The sequence below is a fragment of the Mytilus edulis genome, chromosome 12, assembly GCF_963676685.1.
Source record: "Mytilus edulis chromosome 12, xbMytEdul2.2, whole genome shotgun sequence".
NCBI classification, from domain to species: Eukaryota; Metazoa; Mollusca; class Bivalvia; order Mytilida; family Mytilidae; genus Mytilus; species Mytilus edulis.
The window spans coordinates 67,011,533-67,034,513 of record NC_092355.1 but is presented as its reverse complement, the minus strand read 5'-3'; the positions used below and the strand labels follow the sequence as shown (position 1 = coordinate 67,034,513).

The 22,981-nt window shown below is 34.0% G+C and overlaps 1 protein-coding gene across 2 annotated transcripts in view; it reads left to right on the top strand.

Moving 5' to 3' along the window:
• The window catches only part of LOC139498980 (uncharacterized), a 101,336-nt gene that overhangs the window by 6,587 nt on the left and 71,768 nt on the right, over positions 1-22,981 (top strand). For both annotated transcript variants that reach the window (XM_071287625.1, XM_071287624.1), the window contains 3 exons: positions 15,281-15,366; positions 18,066-18,116; positions 22,306-22,409. The gene's annotated coding sequence lies outside the window, so the exon portion shown is untranslated. The remainder of the gene's footprint in view (positions 1-15,280; positions 15,367-18,065; positions 18,117-22,305; positions 22,410-22,981) is intronic.

Here is a 22,981-nt window from a genome sequence, read left to right as displayed (position 1 = left end):
TCTCCTCTGAAACTACTGGGCCAAATTAATCCAAACTTGGCCACAATCATCATTGGGGTATCTAGTTTAAAAAATGTGTCCGGTGACCCGGTCAACCAACCAAGATGGCCGCCATGGCCAAAAATAGAACATAGGGGTAAAATGCAGTATTTGGCTTATAACTCAAAAACCAAAGCATTTAGAGCAAATCTGACATGCGGTAAAAGTGTTTATCAGGTCAAGATCTATTTGTCCTTAAATTTTCAGATATATCGGACAACCCGTTCTTGGGTTGCTGCCCCTGAATTGGTATTTTTATGGAAATTTTACTGTTTCGGGTTATTATCTTGAATATTATTATAGATAGAGATAAACTGTAAACAGCAATAATGTTCAGCAAAGTAAGATTTACAAATAAGTCAGCATGACTGAAATGGTCAGTTGACCCCTTTAAGAGTTATTGCCCATTATAGTCAATTTTTAACCATTTTTCGTAAATCTTAGTAATCTTTTACAAAAATCTTCTCTGAAACTACTGGGCCAAATGAAACCAAACTTGGCCACAATCATCATTGGGGTATATAGTTTAAAAAACGTGTGGCGTGACCCGGCCAACCAACCAAGATGGCCGCCATGGCTAAAAATAGAACATAGGGGTAAAATTCAGTTTTTGGCTTATAACTCGAAAACCAAACCATTTAACATCTTTTAAGTAAATCTGACAAGTAGTAAAATTGTTTATCAGGTCAAGATCTATCTGCCCTGAAATTTTCAGATGAATCGGACAACCCGTTGTTGGGTTGCTGCCCCTGAATTGGTAATTTTAAGGAAATTTTGCTGTTTTTGGTTATTATCTTGAATATTATTATAGATAGAGATAAACTGTAATCAAAGTACTGAAGTACTGAACATCAAAGGACCTCAAGTTGTGTTGAATTAATGATAAATGACAGGTATTTATATTATACCTGCCGGACAGATATGTTCACCTTACAATATAGTACAAATAATATAATTTGCTATATATATATATCATATCTGAGATACTGACTTGAACTAGGAAACTTAACTTTGTGAATTATCAATGATTATGTGGTCAAATGAGAACTGTTAGAGTGGGCAAGGGTGGACTGCCCACGGTGGGCAGGTGGAAAAAGCAAAATCCACACGGGCTGTTGTGTATCCCTTATTCTACATTTTTGTTGCAGTCACCAAAAACTTTTTAAATGTTCATAAATAGCTTCACTGAGTTATCTTGGTTTTATTGCAACACAGTCAATCATTTATCCATTATATTTAAAAAAAAAAAAAAAATCAAAAAAATCAGCAGCTATACATGTACATTGTAGGTTCTGTTTTCTAATTATTAAATGGTTCATTGTAAATATTACAATGTATTATGATATGTAGATAGCCTTTCGCTAATGATGGTATTTTTGTTAATTGAATTTCACAACATCTGGATAGTTTTTCAACTGTTAGTCTTTTTTTACTTTGTTCTGGATTTAATACTTTGGATACCACTGGTTTAAGTAATGAGAAAATTTTGCACAATACATATAGAACACAACTACCATATGAATGTGTCGGTCCTTAGTAAGAATCATGTAAAACAGGGCTTGTAATTTTTTGGTGTATATCTTGATTTTCGGTTTGTACATTGATGTGGCCATTAGTTTTCTTGTATCAGGGATGATTCCAGGTGTTTACAAATGGGTCCCTTGAATATCAAATTGGGAATTTTTATCCCAATTGGGAATTTTTTATGCATACAATATAAGACGAAATAATATATCATTTTCCTGTAAAAACAGAAAATGAATATTAAGTTAATTTCTTCTGTACACTGATTGAAGAAATTATTGGATTCAGACCAGGGAAGTTGTAATACATGAATATCATTGCATATGATGCACTATTGCATATGATGCATTATTGCATATGATGCACTACCGTCTTAACTTTGGTAAATGAGGCCTATTACAAAAAAACATATATACCACAAGTACCAGCTAACATAAACCTATGGCAGGCCCTTTAGCTATTTATTCAAATTTCAAATTATCTCATAATATATACGATATCTCATATAATATATAAGATTTATTTAAGATATCTTAAAGTATATGAAATATCTTATAAATATGTTTTGTATAAGATATCTTATATAGTTCATTGGATATCATTGAAAATTATATGAGATATCTTATAGATTACATGTATAAGACATCTCATAAATTATTTCAGATATCTCGTGAACTATATAAGATATCTTATAAACTTTATAAGATATCTTTCAAACTATATCAAATATCTAATGAACTATTATATAAGATATCTTATAAAGTTTATGAGATATCTTGAAGTTAGATTAAATAGCAAAACGGCTTGCCATATTAAGCAGTGAAAAAATTTTAAATGTATTTCAAATAGAACTGGCCAATTGTTGAATTAAGAAAAGCAATTACAAAAGTATATATATATATGCTTAATTGATAAGTTATTTAAAGCAATTGGAGCAGTGAACTTTAAAATTATTTGGATCATTTTCATATCTTTTGAAACAGTTCCATAATGATGACATCGTATTTCAGGGGGGGTGGAGGGGGGGTCTCATTTCATGAATGGTCTATGATCATCAACATTTTTTTCAAAAACGGTCAAACTTTTGTCTTTGTGGAAAAAAGAGCAAAATATAAAATAATTTCTTTTACAAAACAAGTTTTAATCAACATAACCGGCTCTGCTGGGCGATCTGCTTTTACCATTGAAATTCATTCATCAATGTTATATAAAATTTTCTCTTTGCCGAGGTCTGTTTTGACACCCATTTTGACAAAAAGCATATTTTTGATCAACCTGCTGAGCGATCTACTTTTACGAGACCACATACTCTCATAACATTTTAACTTCAATTGAATCCGGCCATTAAAATTGTTTACCTCACGTTGACATAATTAAATCGTTGTTAATAAAAAGCGATAATAGTCAGCATTTTTATCCGAATTTTATTATGTTTTGACGAAAAACTATGAAAAATTATAGTTGCCGTAATCGGTGACGGAAACTTTTCCGGAAATACCGATTTTTGTTTTATTTTCCTGAATTGGGAATTTATATCGACAAACATTTTTTTGGGGCCGCTGGCCGATTTAAGGGCCGTTCAGCGGCCCTAAACTATACAGTGGAATCATCCCTGTGTATATATTGTTGAACATTTGTCATTTCATGGCTATTTCTTACTGATGTATGTATAGTTTTTAGCTCACCTGGCCCGAAGGGCCAAGTGAGCTTTTCTCATCACTTGGCGTCCGGTGTCCGTCGTCCGTCGTCGTCGTCGTCCGTCGTTAACTTTTACAAAAATCTTCTCCTCTGAAACTACTGGACCAAATTAAACCAAACTTGGCCACAATCATCATTGGGGTATCTAGTTTAAAAATTGTGTCCGGTGACCCGCCCAACCAACCAAGATGGCCGCCATGGCTAAAAATAGAACATAGGGGTAAAATGCAGTTTTTGGCTTATAACTCAAAAACCAAAGCATTTAGAGCAAATCTGACAAGGGGTAAAATTGTTTATCAGGTCAAGATCTATCTGCCCTGAAATTTTCAGATGAATCGGACAACTCGTTGATAGGTTGCTGCCCCTGAATTGGTAATTTTAAGGAAATTTTGCTGTTTTTGGTTATTATCTTGAATATTATTATAGATAGAGATAAACTGTGAACAGCAAAAATGTTCAACAAAGTAAGATCTACAAATAAGTCAACATGACCAAAATGGTCTGTTGACCCCTTTAGAAGTTATTGCCCTTTATAGTCAATTTTTAACCATTTTTCGTAAATCTTAATTATCTTTTACAAAAATCTTCTCCTCTGAAAGTACTGGACCAAATTAAACCAAACTTGGCCACAATCATCATTGGGGTATCTAGTTTAAAAATTGTGTCCGGTGATCCGGCCAACCAACCAAGATGGCCGCCATGGCTAAAAATAGAACATAGGGATAAAATGCAGTTTTTGGCTTATCACTCAAAAACCGAAGCATTTAGAGCAAATCTGACATTTAGTAAAATTGTTTATCAGGTCAAGATCTATCTGCAACAACAAAAGAAAGAGAGTTTTTAACGACCTCAGCTGGCTATACAACCCTTGCACAATCAACTGAATTTTGCAGAAATCATTAATAGGATAGATTGCCCTTATATGATAATTTTTTATTACCTTTTTGTTTTTTTTGGCAAAGTGGGGGGGGGGGGGGGGGGGGGGGGTTGCGCAACAACAAAACTACTTCACAACTTTCTCATTACTTTGCATTTCTTGTTAGATAAATTTTACAAAAATTCTCCCCTGAAACAACTGTTGAATTTAAACAAACTTGGTTTAAATCACCACTAGGATATCCAGGGACCACTGTGTATGATGACCCTGCCTGCCCACATGGCTGAAATAAAACATAGGTTTCAAATGCACTTTTTAGTATTATATCTCTGAAACTAAACGACAGTACAACAGTTGCATTTATCATGCAACAATTGTAAATAAAAATATCAGGTGAGCGACACAGGGTCCTTGGACCCTCTAGTTTTCTGATTGTAAAAGTGTTGTATGGTAAGCTTTATAATATTTCTTTTTCGTCATTTTGTATAGAGCTGGTGTCTGATTACCAATCATACCTCCCTTTTCGTTTCTTTTTTTTATGAATAATGACAACAGGTTGGTGTTAATTTTCATTTATGTATGTACTGTACATGTAACAATATAAAACAGTTTATATACATGTATAATCTCATTCATCATTAATATTTGTCATTGTTGGTATATATTTATCTTTAAGTTTAACAATGTACTGTGAAAGAGCTATCTTCTAACAGATACTTACATGTAGTATTTAGTATGGTTATTGTGAAACCACTGATTCAAAGGACAAGTTTCACTTATTGCCCAAAATGGCCTAAAATATAAACTTTAACATAAAGCTCCAAAAAGTTCACAATTTGGTTTCTTAAATGGGTCTATTTCAAAAGTCTTAACGCTCAATAAATCAGTTCTTTTCATAAAAGTACATTTTATGTTCTAAATTTGATATATACAATTCATCAATATAAAAACTTTTTGGATCTTGGATGGCAGCCAAGGTTAATTATGCCAAAAACAATTAAAGTTTTACCATAGTTATCTGTGGTATAATTTTTACAATTATTCAATGGTTTTGTCGTGTATAATTATTAACAAATAGAAAAATAGAGATGACAAGACCTGAAGGAGGCCGCCTGATTTTTTTAAGTGACATGAACAACAGAGTCAGTGTGGGGCCACTAAGCTAAACTGCCCGCTTTGCACCAGCCAATATAAATGAATGCCTAGGGTGGGAATCGAACCCACATACACCAACTCTGTTGTCCCTATATTTTTAAATGAACAAAAACTTGTCAAGAACACATTTAAAAAAATGTATAAATGTATTAAAATTTAATTATCAAATTATACATGAATATATAGGTTGATTTTCTGTGATTCAGATGTCTACTTAGATTCTAGTCTCATAGGCTCCACTGTACATCTACATGAATATACATGTACAGCGTAAGAGGGTTTAAAATTGCTGAGGCAGATTTTTGGGGGGAGGAGGGAGATGAAGGCACACCCTTTTCAAGGAGTTCCATATATGGTAAATGTGTAGTCCTTTTTTTTATATAGTTTTACCCAAAATGTTGACTTTCTAGACCCCTCCACCTTTAAAACTCCTGGATTCTCATCCAATTTGATAGAAATCTTAACTGTTTTAAAACAAGGTTGCTTAAGTAATAACAATTATGTTTGGGAATTAAAAATAGATAGGTTCCTTTAAAAGAGGGACGAAAGATACCAAAGGGACAGTCAAACTCATGTTGCTGAACATTTTGTTTGAATTATCTAGAATATACATGTACATGTGGTTTTAATCGTGGACATTTTAAATCCCTGTTAACTTGGGCTTCTGGTACAAATTAAAACATGAAATTATTCATGCAAACTCACAGAAAGATTCTTGAGATTTAAATTTCCACAGAATAATAAATAAACAAAAACATTTTAAACATTTAACATTTTGATAAAAGAAAATAATACACTAACCCTTTGCAATGTTGCAGTTCAACTTTTAATCTGGGGTTCCGGAAAACTTTTAAAATATCTCTTGCAGTCATGTGCACGGCATAACGCTCATAGGTTTGTCTCAATAAAGATTTGCTAAGTTTGCTCATGCAGAATCCCAATATCGCTCTCATGAGTATAAATAGCCTCATGTGTGCTCAAATAACCATTTAGATTAGTCTCAATATTGATATATCTAACTCAATTGAGAAGATCTAGCTCAAATTTTACTCATACATGTATGTAAGTGATCATATTTGCTCAATTTAAGATCTCATGGGTGCTCGTAGTAAAAGTTAACTGATTGTATTTGCTCAATTCAAGTACTCATGTCAGGCGCGGATCCAGCCATTTTAAAAAGGGGGGTTCCAACTATATCATGTATATGCACCTATTCAAATGCATTGATCGACCAAAAAAAGGGGGGGTTCCAATCCACGGAACCCCCCCCTGGATCCTCTACTGCATGTATGGGTGAACAAATGTCTAATTCAAATTACTAAAATTTTGCATGGATATGGTTACACAATTTAAATAATGCTGTAGAGTATGATTAGCACATGTCATCAAATTATCATATATTAATATCTCCAAAACTGTAAGGATTCTCCAAATATATCTATAGGCTAGTAAATGGTACAGACAACGCAACTAATTGTAATTCAGTAAATGTGATTTACCTAAATTCTGACATTTCAGTGTAAAATAAGACTCTTGCTTTTACGAGCAAGAGTCATTCAGGCACGGATCCAGAGGGCGGGTTCCGGGGGGTTGGAACCCCCCTTTTTTGGGACGATCAATGCATTTGAATGGGAACATGTAGTTGGAACCCCCTTTTTTTGGGACGATCAATGCATTTGAATGGGGACATGTAGTTGGAACCCCACTTGTCCTGGGTTAGGAACCCCCTTTTTAGCTCACCTGGCCCGAAGGGCCAAGTGAGCTTTTCTCATCACTTGGCGTCCGTCGTCCGTCGTCGTCCGTCGTCCGTCGTCGTTAACTTTTACAAAAATCTTCTCCTCTGAAACTACTGGGCCAAATCAAACCAAACTTGGCCACAATCATCATTGGGGTATCTAGTTTAAAAAATGTGTGGCGTGACCCGGTCAACCAACCAAGATGGCCGCCACGGCTAAAAATAGAACATAGGGGTAAAATGCAGTTTTTGGCTTATAACTCAAAAACCAAACCATTTAGAGCAAATCTGACAAAGGTTAAAAATGTTTATCAGGTCAAGATCTATCTGCCCTGAAATTTTCAGATGAATCGGTCAATCGGTTGTTGGGTTGCTGCCCCTGAATTGGTAATTTTGAAGAAATTTTGCTGTTTTTGGTTATTATCTTGAATATTATTATAGTTAGAGATAAACTATAAACAGCAATAATGTTCAGCAAAGTAGGATCTACAAATAAGTCAACATGACCAAAATGGTCAGTTGACCCGTTTAGGAGTTATTGCCCTTTATAGTCAATTTTTAACCATTTTTCGTTAATTAAAGTAATCTTTTACAAAAATCTTCTCCTCTGAAACTACTTGGCCAAATTAATCCAAACTTGGCCACAATCATCTTTGGGGTATCTAGTTTAAAAAATGTGTGGCGTGACCTGGTCAACCAACCAAGATGGCCGCCACAGCTAAAAATAGAACAAAGGGGTAAAATGCAGTTTTTGGCTTATAACTCAAAAACCAAAGCATTTTGAGGAAATCTGACATGGGATAAAAATGTATTATAAGGTCAAGATCTATCTGCCCTAAAATTTTCAGATGAATCGGTCAATCGGTTGTTGGGTTGCTGCCCCTGAATTGGTAATTTTGAGGAAATTTTGCTGTTTTTGGTTATTATCTTGAATATTATTATAGATAGAGATAAACTGTAAACAGCAATAATGTTCAGCAAAGTAAGATCTACAAATAAGTCAACATGACCAAAATGGTCAGTTGACCCGTTTAGGAGTTATTGCCCTTTATAGTCAATTTTTAACCATTTTTCGTAAATTAAAGTAATCTTTTACAAAAATCTTCTCCTCTGAAACTACTGGGCCAAATTAATCCAAACTTGGCCACAATCATCTTTGGGGTATCTAGTTTAAAAAATGTGTGGCGTGACCTGGTCAACCAACCAAGATGGCCGCCACCGCTAAGAATAGAACATAGGGGTAAAATGCAGTTTTTGGCTTATAACTCAAAAACCAAAGCATTTTGAGGAAATCTGACAGGGGATAAAAATGTTTATCAGGTCAAGAACTATCTGCCCTGAAATTTTCAGATGAATCGGTCAATCGGTTGTTGGGTTGCTGCCCCTGAATTGGTAATTTTGAAGAAATTTTGCTGTTTTTGGTTATTATCTTGAATATTATTATAGTTAGAGATAAACTGTAAACAGCAATAATGTTCAGCAAAGTAAGATCTACAAATAAGTCAACATGACCTAAATGGTCAATTGACCCCTTAAGGAGTTATTGCCCTTTATAGTCAATTTTTAACAATTTTCATTAATTTGGTAAATTTATGTAAATTTTTACCAAATATAGTTCTCTGTTACTAATGGGCAAAGTTCATGAAAGATATAATTGTAAGAAGCAAAATCGTTCAGTAAAGTAAGAACTTCAAACACATCACCATCACCAAAATACAATTTTGTCATGAATCCATTTGTGTCCTTTGTTTAATATGCACATAGACCAAGGTGAGCGACACAGGCTCTTTAGAGCCTCTAGTTAAAATTGCTGGATCCGCCTATAATACACACTCAAAAAGAGTCCAACTCTATTGGAAGAATAAGAAGTCGAAGATTCTCTGAATATTACATAAAATACAATAATTTCAACCAATAATTATTATTATAATTACTTACAAATTCATTAACAAAATCCGCGTTTTTTTCAGTCAAGGGACATAATTATTCAAATATACTAAATGCAACTAAGTCGGAGAAGGAGCGAAAATCCAAAACAGTATCTTAAGGTTCATGTGGACCCTATGGCTAAAATGGCTGTATTTTCACCTCAAAATTTACTCTTGAGTACAGGCAAACCTGTACATCTGGAAAAGTTTTAAGGCATAGCATGCCCTAGATAAATAGAATTCAAATGCATTGTATGATTTAGAAAATTCATAACTTAACTGGATTTTGCCGTACACTTTTTTTCGTCCCTGCAGAAGATGATAAAATTAACAAACAGTTGAGTTTACCTTGATATGGTCAGAGACATATTATATGTCTCTGATATGGTCCACTCAGGTACACAGTTTAAATAACCAATTATTGTCAGGTATCTATTGTCCATCTCATGTCCATGTCAAGCAATACAGCTCACTTCAATTATTACCTGTGGGGAAGTTCTCAAACCTGTTTCCCAACTTAGTTTATTTTGGCACCTTCTGGAGGAACGAAAAAAAGTGCACGGCAAAATCCTGGTAAGTTTTTATTTTTCTAAAACATAATTTTTTTACAGATGCGCAGGTTTGTCTGTACTCAGAGTAAATTTTGAGGTGAAAATACGGCCATTTTAGCCATAGGGTCCACATGAACCTTAAGGTACTGTTTCGGATTTTCCTTAAATAACAGAAAATAGTTCCACGTGTGTGTCCAAGTGATCAATCTACTTGTTATTTACGAAGAAAAGAAATTTAACTTAAAAAATTGTTGAGATCTTTAAAAAAAAAACCAAATTGTTGCAATAACGAATACAAAGAAAGTAACCTTATCTTTAAGGGCTTTGCAGGTTCTTGTTACTCCTACCCAATCTGCTGGTATTTTAAAAATGGCTGCGGGGGACGCGGCCTGATAAATTATTTTAATATTGTGTCAGATTAAATATTCCTGATTTTGCTACGTTAATATTGTAGACAAATATGCTACAAACGGTTTAAAGAGGTTACTCCAAATGAAATAATTGAAATATAATTACCTTTCTGTGTATAATTGCGTAAATTTATTTTCTCTCGTTTTTCTTCAAGCTCGCTCTTGCCCACTTAATGAATATGCATTCGTGGTATTCATCCGCAACAACAATTTCTCATCACTTGGCGTCCGGCGTCCGTCGTCGTCCGTCGTCGTCGTCCTGCGTTAACTTTTACAAAAATCTTCTCCTCTGAAACTACTGGACCAAATTTAACCAAACTTGGCCACAATCATCATTGGGGTATCTAGTTTAAAAAATGTGTCCGGTGACCCGGCCAACCAACCAAGATGGCCGCCATGGCTAAAAATAGAACATAGGGGTAAAATGCAGTTTTTGGCTTATAACTCAAAAACCAAAGCATTTAGAGCAAATCTGACATGGGGGTAATATTGTTTATCAGGTCAAGATCTATCTGCCCTGAAATTTTCAGATGAATCGGACATTCTGTTGTTGGGCTGCTGCCCCTGAAATGGTAATTTTAAGGAAATTTTGCTGTTTTTGGTTATTATCTTGAATATTATTATAGATAGAGATAAACTGTAAACAGCAATAATGTTCAGCAAAGTAAGATCTACAAATAAGTCAACATGATCAAAGTGGTCAGTTGACCACTTTAGGAGTTATTGCCCTTTATAGTAAATTTTAAATTATTTTTCGTAAATCTTAGTAATCTTTTAGTAAAATCTTCTCCTCTGAAACTACTGGGCCAAATTTAACCAAACTTAGCCATAATCATCATTGGGGTATCTAGTTATAAAAATGTGTCCAGTAACTGGGCCAACAAACCAAGATGGCTGCCATGGCTAAAAATAGAACATGGGTGTAAAATGCAGTTTTTGGCTTATAACTCAAAAACCAAAGCATTAAGAGCAAATCTGACAGGAAGTAAAATTGTTGAACAGGTCACGATCTATCTGCCCTGGAATTTTCAGATGAATCGGATAATCGGTTGTAAGGTTGCTGCCCCTGAATTGGTAATTTTGAGGAAATTTTGCTGTTTTTAGCTCACCTGACCTGAAAGGTCAAGTGAGCTTTTCTCATCACTTGGCGTCCGTCGTCCGTCGTCCTGCGTCCGTCGTCCGTCGTCCGTCGTCCGTCGTCTGTAAACTTTTACAAAAATCTTCTCCTCTGAAACTACTGGGCCAAATTCTACCAAACTTGGCCACATTCATCCTTGGGATATCTAGTTTAAAAAATGTGTGGCGTGACCCGTCAAACCAACCAAGATGGCCTCCATGGCTAAAAATAGAACATAGGGGTAAAATGCAGTTTTTGGCTTATAACTCAAAAACCAAAGCATTTAGAGCAAATCTGACATGGGGTAAAATTGTTTATCAGGTGAAGATCTATCTGCCCTGAAATTTTCAGACGAATCGGATAACCTGTTGTTGGGTTGCTGCCCCTGAAAAGGTTATTTTAAGGAAATTTTGCAGTTTTTGGTTATTATCTTGAATATTATTATAGATAGAGATAAACTGTAAACAGCAATAATGTTCAGCAGAGTAAGACCTACAAATAAGTCAACATGACCAAAATTGCCAGTCGACCCCTTAAGGAGTTATTGCCCTTTATAGTCAATTTTTAACAACTTTTCATCATTTTTTGTAACTTTTCTAAAAATCTTCTTCTCTAAAACTACTTTGCCAAATTTAATCAAACTTGGCGACAATTATCATTGTGGTTTATAGTTTAAAAAATGTGTCCGATGACCCAGCCTACCAAACAAAATGGCCGACATGGCTAAAATTAGAACATAGTGGTAAAATGCAGTTTTTGCTTTATATCTTTGAAACCAAGACATTTAGGGCAAATCTTTCAAGATTTTAATGTCCATCAGAATAAGATATATCCCCTCACAAATTTTCAGTTGAATCGGACAACCTGTTGTTGGGTTGCTGGCCTTAAATTGGTTATTTTAAGAAAATTTTGCAGTTTTTGGTTATTATCTTGAATACTATTATAGATAGAGATAAACTGTAAACAGCAATAATGTTCAGCAAAGTAAGATCTACAAATAAGTCAGCATGATCAAAATTGTTAGAGGACCCCCTAAGGAGTTATTGCCCTTTAGAGTCAATATTAAACAACTTTTCCTCATTTTTGTAACTTGTGTAAAAATCTTTTCTAAAACTACTTGGCCAAATTTAACCAAACTTGGCCACAATCATAATACTAGGGTATCTATTTTTAAAAAGAGTGTCTAATGACCCCGCCTACCAACAAAGATGGCCGACATCAGTAAACACATTAACAGGTGAGCGACACAGGCTCTTGAGAGCCTCTAGTTTTGTTATTATCTTGAATATTATTATAGATAGAGATAAACTGTAAACAGCAATAATGTACAGCAAAGTAAGAACTTAAAATAAGTCAGTATGACCAAAATAGTCAATTGACCCCCTAAGGAGTTATTGCCCTTCATAGTCAATTTTTAACAATTTTCTTAAAATTTGAAGATTTTCAATAACATTTTCCACAGAAAGTACTATTAGGCCACGGTTTTTTAATTTGTTGGTTTACGGATTTTCTCCATGAAAAAGTCGGGTCGGGCGGTCGGGAAAAAAATAAAAAAATATCTTTCAAGACAGAAAACTGATATGCAAAATAAATATATATTTCACCTTTCTATAATAATATGTTTGTTATCCTATTTTGTCATCATTTCTTAAACTTTAGTTTAATGAAATATTATTGCTCAGTTGTAATAAAAATTGCATGACATTGCCTAATAATTTCCCGTGAAAAAGGGGGTGCACGGACAAAGACGTAATTAAATTTCATAAAGGAAGACAAATTCACATAGCTCTTAATCAATTCCAGAAAACTTGGTGAATAATGATCTTCAAGAACGAAAACTGATAAAGAAATAAATGTAAAAGCGTGGTAAGAAAATAATTTTCAACACACACGGCAAAAACGTAATAGACTCGTCCACTGGAAAAAATGAGAATATCGGGTTAATCTGTTGTCACGCATTCCCGTTTTTATCCAAATGGACGAAATTTTTTATTATCTATGAAACAAGAAAATTTTAAATGATCTGTTAATATTCAGTACTTTAACTTGATGTCCTGAACTTCCACCTGTCCACATTTGGACAAGTCTATTTCTATGAGAAGATGCATCTTACGGACTGTTGACAAATAAGAGAAACGAACTTATTGTGTAATTGGTTTTAAACACGGGTTTCGTTCCACAAAAATATTTGTCCAAACGACATGTCAAGGCCATTAATAATTGATTTATCTATTTTTAGAAACGTAAACTGGAAGTTTCATTTTTTCACAACAGAAAGTGTTATCAATTCTGTTAGTGATTAATGCATTTCATTTTATAAAAAAAGGATAATTTATTTATTTTTCAGGGATAATGAATTTGTTAGGGTCGGCGGGAATGAAAAAGCATGAAAAGTCAATTTTATTTTTATTCTGGAAATCGGCAAAATCAGGTCGGCGGATCCGTAAACCAACAAATTAAAAAATCCTGGCCTTATAGATAGAGATAATTGTAAGCAGCAAGAATGTTTAGTAAAGTAAGATCTACAAACACATCACCATCACCAAAACACAATTTTGTCATGAATCCATCTGTGTCCATTGTTTAATATTCACATAGACCAAGGTGAGCGACACAGGCTCTTTAGAGCCTCTAGTTTAATGTGTCCATTGTTTAATATGCACATAGACCAAGGTGAGCGACCTAGGCTCATGAGAGCCTCTAGTTTTAAAATTCTTTTTAAGGTGGTACCTAACACTTTAACAAAATTTAATTTGGCTCGTTTAATTTTCTGAATATTTTGACAAATTATTTACTTTGACCCTTTGACAAAAATAAAAATTTCAAAAAATTTAAACCAACCGTTTAATCAGAAAAATTACACTGGTTATATATATATAGCAGTTTGACAAACACTTATTTTGATCATTGAGAAGCTTGATACTCCCTTATAAACACAACGTCATTAAAACAGTCTGCTGATTTTACAGAGTTATCTCCCTGTAGTGTCAGGTACCACCTTAAACAGGATTAACATTTTGCACTCATCTACTTTTGTTAAATAAATTGGAAACAAAAAATAACATGACATAATTTATACAAAATGAAGTGCATTTGTTAGTGAAAACTAAACAAAACATTACAATCATTACAATGTGAGTTGCTTAAAGAGTAAGAATTTTTAAGATGTCACTTGTGGTGTAGGAATGACAGATTGGATGTTAAATGTCAATGAGACAGCAACCATTCAATGAAAGAGGTCAACATTGTATTCAACCATTAGAAACTATCTTTAAATTAGAACTATCACTGAGTTTGTACTTACATTAATGAGCAACACAAGTGCCACATGTGGAGCACCTGAGATAACCCCTAACTTTTGATGGGTTTCCTGTCACTCAGTCTTTAATTTTTAGCTCACCTGGCCCTCAGGGCCAAGTGAGCTTTTCTCATCACTTGTCGTCCGTCATCCGTCGACGTTAACTTTTTACATTTTGAACTTATTTTAGAGAACCACTGAATGGAATGAAACCAAACATGGCATGCATGTTCCATATGAGGTGCTGACCAAGTGTTGTTACTTTGTACCCGATCCATTATCTAAGATGGCTGCCAGCGGGGGACTTATTTTAACATAGGACCCTATGGGAAATGCATACAAATGACTTCTTTCAGAGAACCACTGAATGGAATGAAACCAAACATGTCATGAATGTTCCTTATGAGGTGCTGACCAAATGTTGTTACTTTGTAGCCGATCCATCATCCAAGACGGCCGCCAGTGGGGGACTTAGTTTAACATAGGACCCTATGGGAAATGCATACAAATGACTTCTTTTAGAGAACCACTAAATGGTATAAAACAAAACATAGCATGAATGTTCCTTATGAGGTGCTGACCAAGTGTTGTTACTTTGTCGCCATTGCAACATCCAAGATGGCTGCCAGTGGGGGGACTTAGTTTAACATAGGACCCTATGGGATGTGCATACAAGTCTTCTTCTAAAGAACCACTGAATTGCACTGAATTGAATGAAATCAAACATAGCATGAATGTTCCTTTCCTTATGAGGTGCCGGCCAAGTGTTGTTACTTTTAGCCAAATTTTATATTTTTTTATATGATTTCAAAAACCCAAGTAGAATCAGGTGAGTGATACAGGCTCTTGAGAGCCCCTAGTTAATTTTGTGTTTTGTGTACTGTTGTTTGTTTTTTTTTCTTTTTAGCCATATTTTTATTTTGAACATCTATTATTTGTATTTATTAGATCCGTGTCCAGTCAATGTGATCCTTGTACAGTCAAGTTGTTATTATAGTCAATGTGATCCTTGTACAGTCAAGTTACTATTATAGGTAAGTGTACATTATATGTGAACTATATAAGATCAATTACTATTGAAATTTGTTTCAAATGTAAAATGTTCAAACTCTATAGGGGGAGATAATGTAAAATGTTCAAACTCTATAGGGGAAGATAATGTAAAATATTCAAACTCTATAAGGGGAGATAATGTTAAATGTTCAAACTCTATAAGGGGAGATCAGGTAACTGTAAAATGTTCAAACTCTATAAGGGGAGATAATCAACATATAGTTTTTACATTCAAAATACCATACCACCAATGTTTTTATAGTAAACATGGTAAACAAGACACAAAAATGTGATGACATCATTACAATGTTATTTGTCTTCAAATATAAAATTGAACTTGTGCTATAGAAAAATAAAGTGAGATGAGCAACCCAACAAAGCAAGAATGGAGATGTGTACAGGTTAATATATAGTCAACGATTCAAAAATAACCTCATATGATAAGGTCTTCATTTTTATGAAGCGGCCCATTAAATTTAGGATTTAATTGCACATTATACCTTTTTTTGTTTGGTTTTGTTTAATTTGGTTTAACGCCGTCACATGGTGACCCTCTATAGATTTGGTTAGTGAATTTCATATGGGTTCTTGACCTCTGTCTATTGTTAATGGTGACGTCATCTATTGATGTTGTTGTATTTCATTGTTTATTTTCATACAAAACGCAGCAGGAAAAGTCCCATGTGCGATAAACTTGTTATATCGTATATATGGTTCACTACTTACCCCCTTCGGCCTCAGCCCCTATGGATTTTACTAACCCTCTATGGATCCGTAGGGGGTCAGGGCTTTCAATAAGTTTAGAAGTAGAAGGATAAAACCAAAAAATAGGAGTCCCATCAATGCGGACGGCGAAGCCGGCCGCGGCGACGAGCTTGCTCGTCGAACCTACGGGCTGGGGTCTGGGGCCCGCTCAAGGGCCCCAGAATTTTTTTTTAAAATGGTGCAAAATCCTGCATTCTGGGAGTCTCCTGGACCCTGTTTCAGTCCTCTCAAAACATCATTTTTTTAATGAAGATAATGTAAATGTTTGATTAAAATTTGTAGCATGGTTGGATTTTCTGTAAATATTGACTACATTTATATCTGCATTTGATCCAGACTTCAACTTAAAGCTTGTATTTGAAGTTGTTTGAGAAAAGCAATGACATGGTGATAATATAGGGAAAGATCCACATCCAATCATATTTATTCATTAATAAAATTTTATTATACTTAAACTCAAGAAGTTCTGAAATAGAAGAGGGGACCACTATATTTTGGTACAATTATAGCACTATGAAAATCCCTTTTTATAATATAGGAAATTATTCAATGCGCTTTATGAATTAATACTATCAGGAGGCTGGCCTAAATTACAAATACATGTGTTTGTTGTTCGCTTACTGACCCGTCTGATGATTCACACCCCTCTAAAAATATTGATTTTCTGAAAAAAAACATTTTAAAATTTTATTTAAAAAAAAAATATTATTATTTGCCCCTTACAACATGCCTTAATAATTTTGTGATTATTGTGCTCTTTGAATAATAATTGAAAAAATAGTCATTAGATTAAAATTCTATGAGTTCAGGGAAAATCATGAAAATAGAATATAAATTGAATGGGACATTAACATTCAGTTCAGTAGATACAACAGAGGCAGACAAATCCTTAACAGGATAATAAATTATATGATCCTTGACATGGGCATTGAGTGTGGGTACATCGTTGCATTGTGCATTGAAGTCAGAAGACCCTAAAGTGGGCCCAAATTTGACAGTGATGCTTTACAGATACAAAGAAAAGAAGATTGCGACACCAATTTATTTAATTTTTAATACAAAGCCAACATAGTTATAAAGGAACATGTTCATGTAGTTCACTCTATGTAATAGGATTTGAATCTAAAAACAAATGTGGGATCGGTGTCCTTGCGAACACGTGGGTCAGTGGCTGTACGTTGTTTATATTGGCGTTTGTTTGTTTTTTATTTTATTTTAACATTGTGAAAATATATAGTGTTCTCCTTTGAATAAGTTGTATTTCCATTCAATATTTATAAAGCACCTTGTTTTTGTATTTTTCTAATCCATTGACTGATGTCACTTTGGTTTCGTTTACTTATTTTCGTACACGCCTATTAATTACACCAATCGTAGGTCGTTTAAGAAAACCGGTTGTAAATCGACCAATCAGGAGTCTGTTTACAGACGGTGTTCGGGTGCCTTCTGCTGGTTTCTACTTTCAGTAGTTTTTTCCTTACTCTCCTTGTTGATAGCGATCCCAGCCTAGGCGTTCGTGACTACTCGGGTCACTTCATGTAGAGGTTATAAATATCAACCACACTTTATCGGAAATCCCCTGGTTGTGTCAACAGCGTAAATTTCCCCTTCAGTCATTTTTATTGATTTTTTAATTTTACAATTTTGAGCAAAGTAGGCGGCGGATTTCCTTCAAGTAGACGACGAAAATCGCCGCCTACCGCCTTCTATTGAAAGCCCTGGGGGGTCAATAGCGAAGCATATAACTTATAACTGTAAGTTTATTTTATTGAAACAGGGAGATAACACACACACATTGATATGTTTATAAGAAACATTCATAAAAGTACGAATTAAGTATTTTTTAGTCATACTTCAATGTTACATATATATCGGGCTTAAACAAGTAAATATGATTTATAGTTATTGTTCACAGATGCTTTAGATGATGACACAACCTTACTTATAAATTAGGCTGACCTCAGAAGTACATTCATCAGTATTTATTTATTAGTATGTATTGTATAATATATGTTTTTGTAAGAGAACAAAACAAATCAATCCATAAAGACTGTCTCGATGATCTTCACGGTGTTGTGGTATTGTGTGAACTTTTAGTGTGGGAGGTGGTGGGTTTGAACCCTGGACAGTTCAACCAAAGACTTGAAAATTAATATTTGCTGCTTCTCCAAAATGAGGTAAATCAATACAGAGTCAGAGTAAGTAGTTTTCACATCTGCCATACAGCCACTTCCTTTTTTTCACATCTGCCATACAGTCACTTCCTGTTTTCACATCTGCCATACATCCACTTCCTTTTTTTCACATCTGCCATACAGTCACTTCCTGTTTTCACATCTGTAATACAGCCACTTCCTGTTTTCACATCTGTAATACATCCACTTCCTGGTTTCGCATCTGTCATACATCCACTTCCTGTTTTCACATCTATTGTACAGCCACATCCTATTGGTTGATAGTTTGAAATTATACAACACTCATTGTACAATGAAAATTTCTTTTTCTTGGCTTCTATGGAAGGGAATGATTTTATATTTGATAAACAGCTTGAAAATGTTGATTTGTAGAATGTTAGCAATTTTTATGCCCCTTTTTAATGGGCATTATGTTTTTTGATCTGTGGGTCCGTCTGTTCGTCTGATCTTCCGTCCATTGGTCCATCTGTCCTGCTTCAAGTTAAAGTTTTTGATGAACTTGAAGTCCAATCAACTTGAAACTTAGTACACATGTTCCTTATGATATTATCTTCCTAATTATAATGTCAAATTAGAGATTACTCCCAGTTCACGGTCCACTGAACATAGAACATTATAATGCGGAATGGGCATCCTTGTACTTAGGACACATTCTTGTTGTTTATGCTGTGCAACTTCTTTCTGTTACCCAATAGTTTGAAATTATTCAAATTCATTGTATAAAGAAAATGTTCATGAAAGTTCAAGTGATGAATAACAATGATACATGTATCCCTAGACTAAAGAACATTGATATAAACAATTACAGTTTGTCCAACAGCCTTCAATAATGAGCAAAACCCATACCATATAATCATCTATAAAAAGCCTTGGTATTATAAAATGTGAAACATTTCAAAAGAAAAAAATCAACAGCCTACAACAACAATGTAGGAAAAACAAATATGGTACACAGCTTCTAACTACAGCCACTACGTTATAGGTCCTGGCTGTGGACAGGCACATACAGAATAAAAAAAAATGATTGAATTTAAAATGACTGGTCTAGTTGATTATTGATAATGTTTTAAGAAACTGTTACTTGATATATTGTGTTTCTTAAATGCCAACCTTTTTATAAAACCCAAATCTTGAAATGATCTCAAAATAAGGAGTTGTGGAATGATTAACAATGAAGCAATTAATACTAGACCATAGGACAAAGATAAACAATTACAGGTCGTTCAACAGCCTTCCACAATGAGCAAAACTCATACCATATAATAATTAGGAGATGTGGTATGATTAACTGATTAACAATGAAGCAATTAATCCTAGACCATAGTACAAAGAAATAAACAATTAAAGGTCGTATAATAGCCTTCAATAATGAGCAAAAACCCATACCATATAATAATTAGAAGATGTGGTATGATTAACAATGATACAATTATTTCTAGACCATAGGACAAAGATATAAACAATTACAGGTCGTCTAATAGCCTTCATCAACGAGCAAAACCCATACCATATAATAATTAGAAGATGTGGTATGATTAACAAAGATACAATTATTCATAGACCATAGGACAAAGATATAAACAATTACAGGTCGTCTAATAGCCTTCAACAATGAGCAAAACCCATACTATATAATAATTAGAAGATGTGGTATGATTAACAATGATACAATTATTCCTAGACCATAGGACAAAGATATAAACAATTACAGGTCGTATAATAGCCTTCAACAATGAGCAAAAACTCATACCATATAATAATTAGGAGATGTGGTATGATTAACAATGATACAATTATTCCTAGACCATAGGACAAAGATATAAACAATTACAGGTCGTATAATAGCCTTCAACAATGAGCAAAACCCATACAATATAATAATTAGAAGATGTGGTATGATTAACAATGATACAATTATTCCTAGACCATAGGACAAAGATATAAACAATTACAGGTCGTCTAATAGCCTTCAACAATGAGCAAAACCCATACAATATAATAATTAGAAGATGTGGTATGATTAACAATGATACAATTATTCCTAGACCATAGGACAAAGATATAAACAATTACAGGTCGTAAAATAGCCTTCAACAATGAGCAAAAACTCATACCATATAATAATTAGGAGATGTGGTATGATTAACAATGATACAATTATTCCTAGACCATAGGACAAAGATATAAACAATTACAGGTCGTCTAATAGCCTTCAACAATGAGCAAAACCCATACAATATAATAATTAGAAGATGTGGTATGATTAACAATGATACAATTATTCCTAGACCATAGGACAAAGATATAAACAATTACAGGTCGTCTAATAGCCTTCAACAATGAGCAAAACCCATACAATATAATAATTAGGAGATGTGGTATGATTAACAATGATACAATTATTCCTAGACCATATGACAAAGATATAAACAATTACAGGTCGTTCAACAGCCATCAACAATGATCAAAACCCATACCATAGGATAACTAGGAGTTTTGGTATGATTAACAATGGTACAATTATTCCTAGACCATAGGACAAAGATATAAACAATTACAGGTCGTTCAACAGCCTTCAACAATGAGCAAAACCCATACAATATAATAATTAGAAGATGTGGTATGATTAACAATGATACAATTATTCCTAGACCATAGGACAAAGATATAAACAATTACAGGTCGTCTAATAGCCTTCAACAATGAGCAAAACCCATACAATATAATAATTAGAAGATGTGGTATGATTAACAATGATACAATTATTCCTAGACCATAGGACAAAGATTTAAACAATGACAAGTTGTCCTACAGCCTTCAACAATGAGCAAAACCCATACCATGTAATAATTAGGAGATGTGGTATGATTAACAATGATACAATTAATCCTAGACCATATGACAAAGATATAAACAATTACAGGTCGCCCAACAGCCTTCAACAATGAGCAAAACCCATACCATATAATCATCTATAAAAAGCCTTGGTATGCATATGATAAAATGTGAAACATTTCAAAAGAAAAACGAACAGCCTACTACAACAATGAAGTAAACACAAATATGGTACACAGCTTCTAACTACAGCCACTACGTTATATAGGTCCTGTCTGTGGAAAGAGTCACACCCTGTATGTAGAATACACAGCTTCTAACTACAGCCACTACGTTATATAGGTCCTGTCTGTGGAAAGAGTCACACCTTGTATGTAGAATACACAGCTTCTAACTACAACCACTACGTTATTGCTTCTATCTTTCGACAGGCACATACAGAATAAAAAAAAATGATTGAATTTAATGTGACTGGTCTAGTTGATTATTATACCCCCGCTTTAAAAAAGGGGGGGTATACTGTTTTACCTCTGTCTGTCAGTCCGTCCGTCAGTCCGTCCGTCCATCAGTCCGTCAGTCAGTCCGTCCCATGAAACTTTCGTCACATTTTTCTCAGGAACTACACATCCACCCTTTCTGTAATTTGGTATCAACATTTATATATGTCAGCCATACAGTGTGATGCGTTTTCAGATTCATCACTTGACAACTTCCTGTTTACCGAACACTTGTCTGATTTTACACATGATAGCCAAGTTGATAATTTTCGTCACGTTTTTTCTCAGAAACTACAATACAAGGATTTCTGAAATTTGGTTTCAGGATTTATATAAGTCAGCTATACCGTGTGATGCGTTTTCAGATTCATCACTCGACAACTTCCTGTTTACCAAACACTTGTATGATTTTACACATGATAGCCAAGTTGAAAATTTTCGTCACATTTTTCTCAGGAACTACAATACAAGGATTTCTGAAATTTGGTTTCAGGATTTATATAAGTCAGCTATACCGTGTGATGCGTTATCACTTGTTGATAATGTTTTGAGAAGCTACAATATGATATTTAAAATTGTTCTTCATGTGTGTCTTAATGCTGGTAAATAAAACTTTTGAAATTTTTAGATCTGGAAAAGTGCAATAGATGTTCTGGTGTTCAATGGAAAAAGTCACACCCTGCTTGTAGAATACATTTGTACCTCATTTAGGTATGTGATTAGATTTTTAAGGTTTTGAGTTCAGTTCATTAACTTTAAATACAAAACGTAGTGCAGAAAAGTTGAGATAAATGATCATGACTGTTTCAATGCTATAATATATTATTTGAATGAAATAAGAAGATAAAAATATTAAGTCAGTATTTTACCACTCATAGTGATCATGTTTCAATTGGCAATAACACAAATACCTCAATTAAAACTCAACATTGACTATAATTCTTCTTTTACATTTTTAGGCTATAATGGGAAGTTGGAATAAGGTAAGATTTACTTAATAGTCTCCTTGTCATTTATAGTTTTGTTTCCCATTAGGCCAAATAAAAATATATGTGTGGTTCCAGTAACCCTACCGTCCCTACTTTTTCGGCTTAAAAATAGCATACCCTAAAGATTTTATTGTCATTTTTCATTAAGCACTGTTAAAGTCAGAATGTTGCTCCCATAGACTCAATGTAAAAAAAAACCCATAAAATAAAAATAAATCCCTGCCTACCTACCCTAACTTATTTTCAGATGTAACTGGAACCACACATCCTTTTTTATTTGGCCTTAGTGTACAATTAGATACAAGTATGTGATAA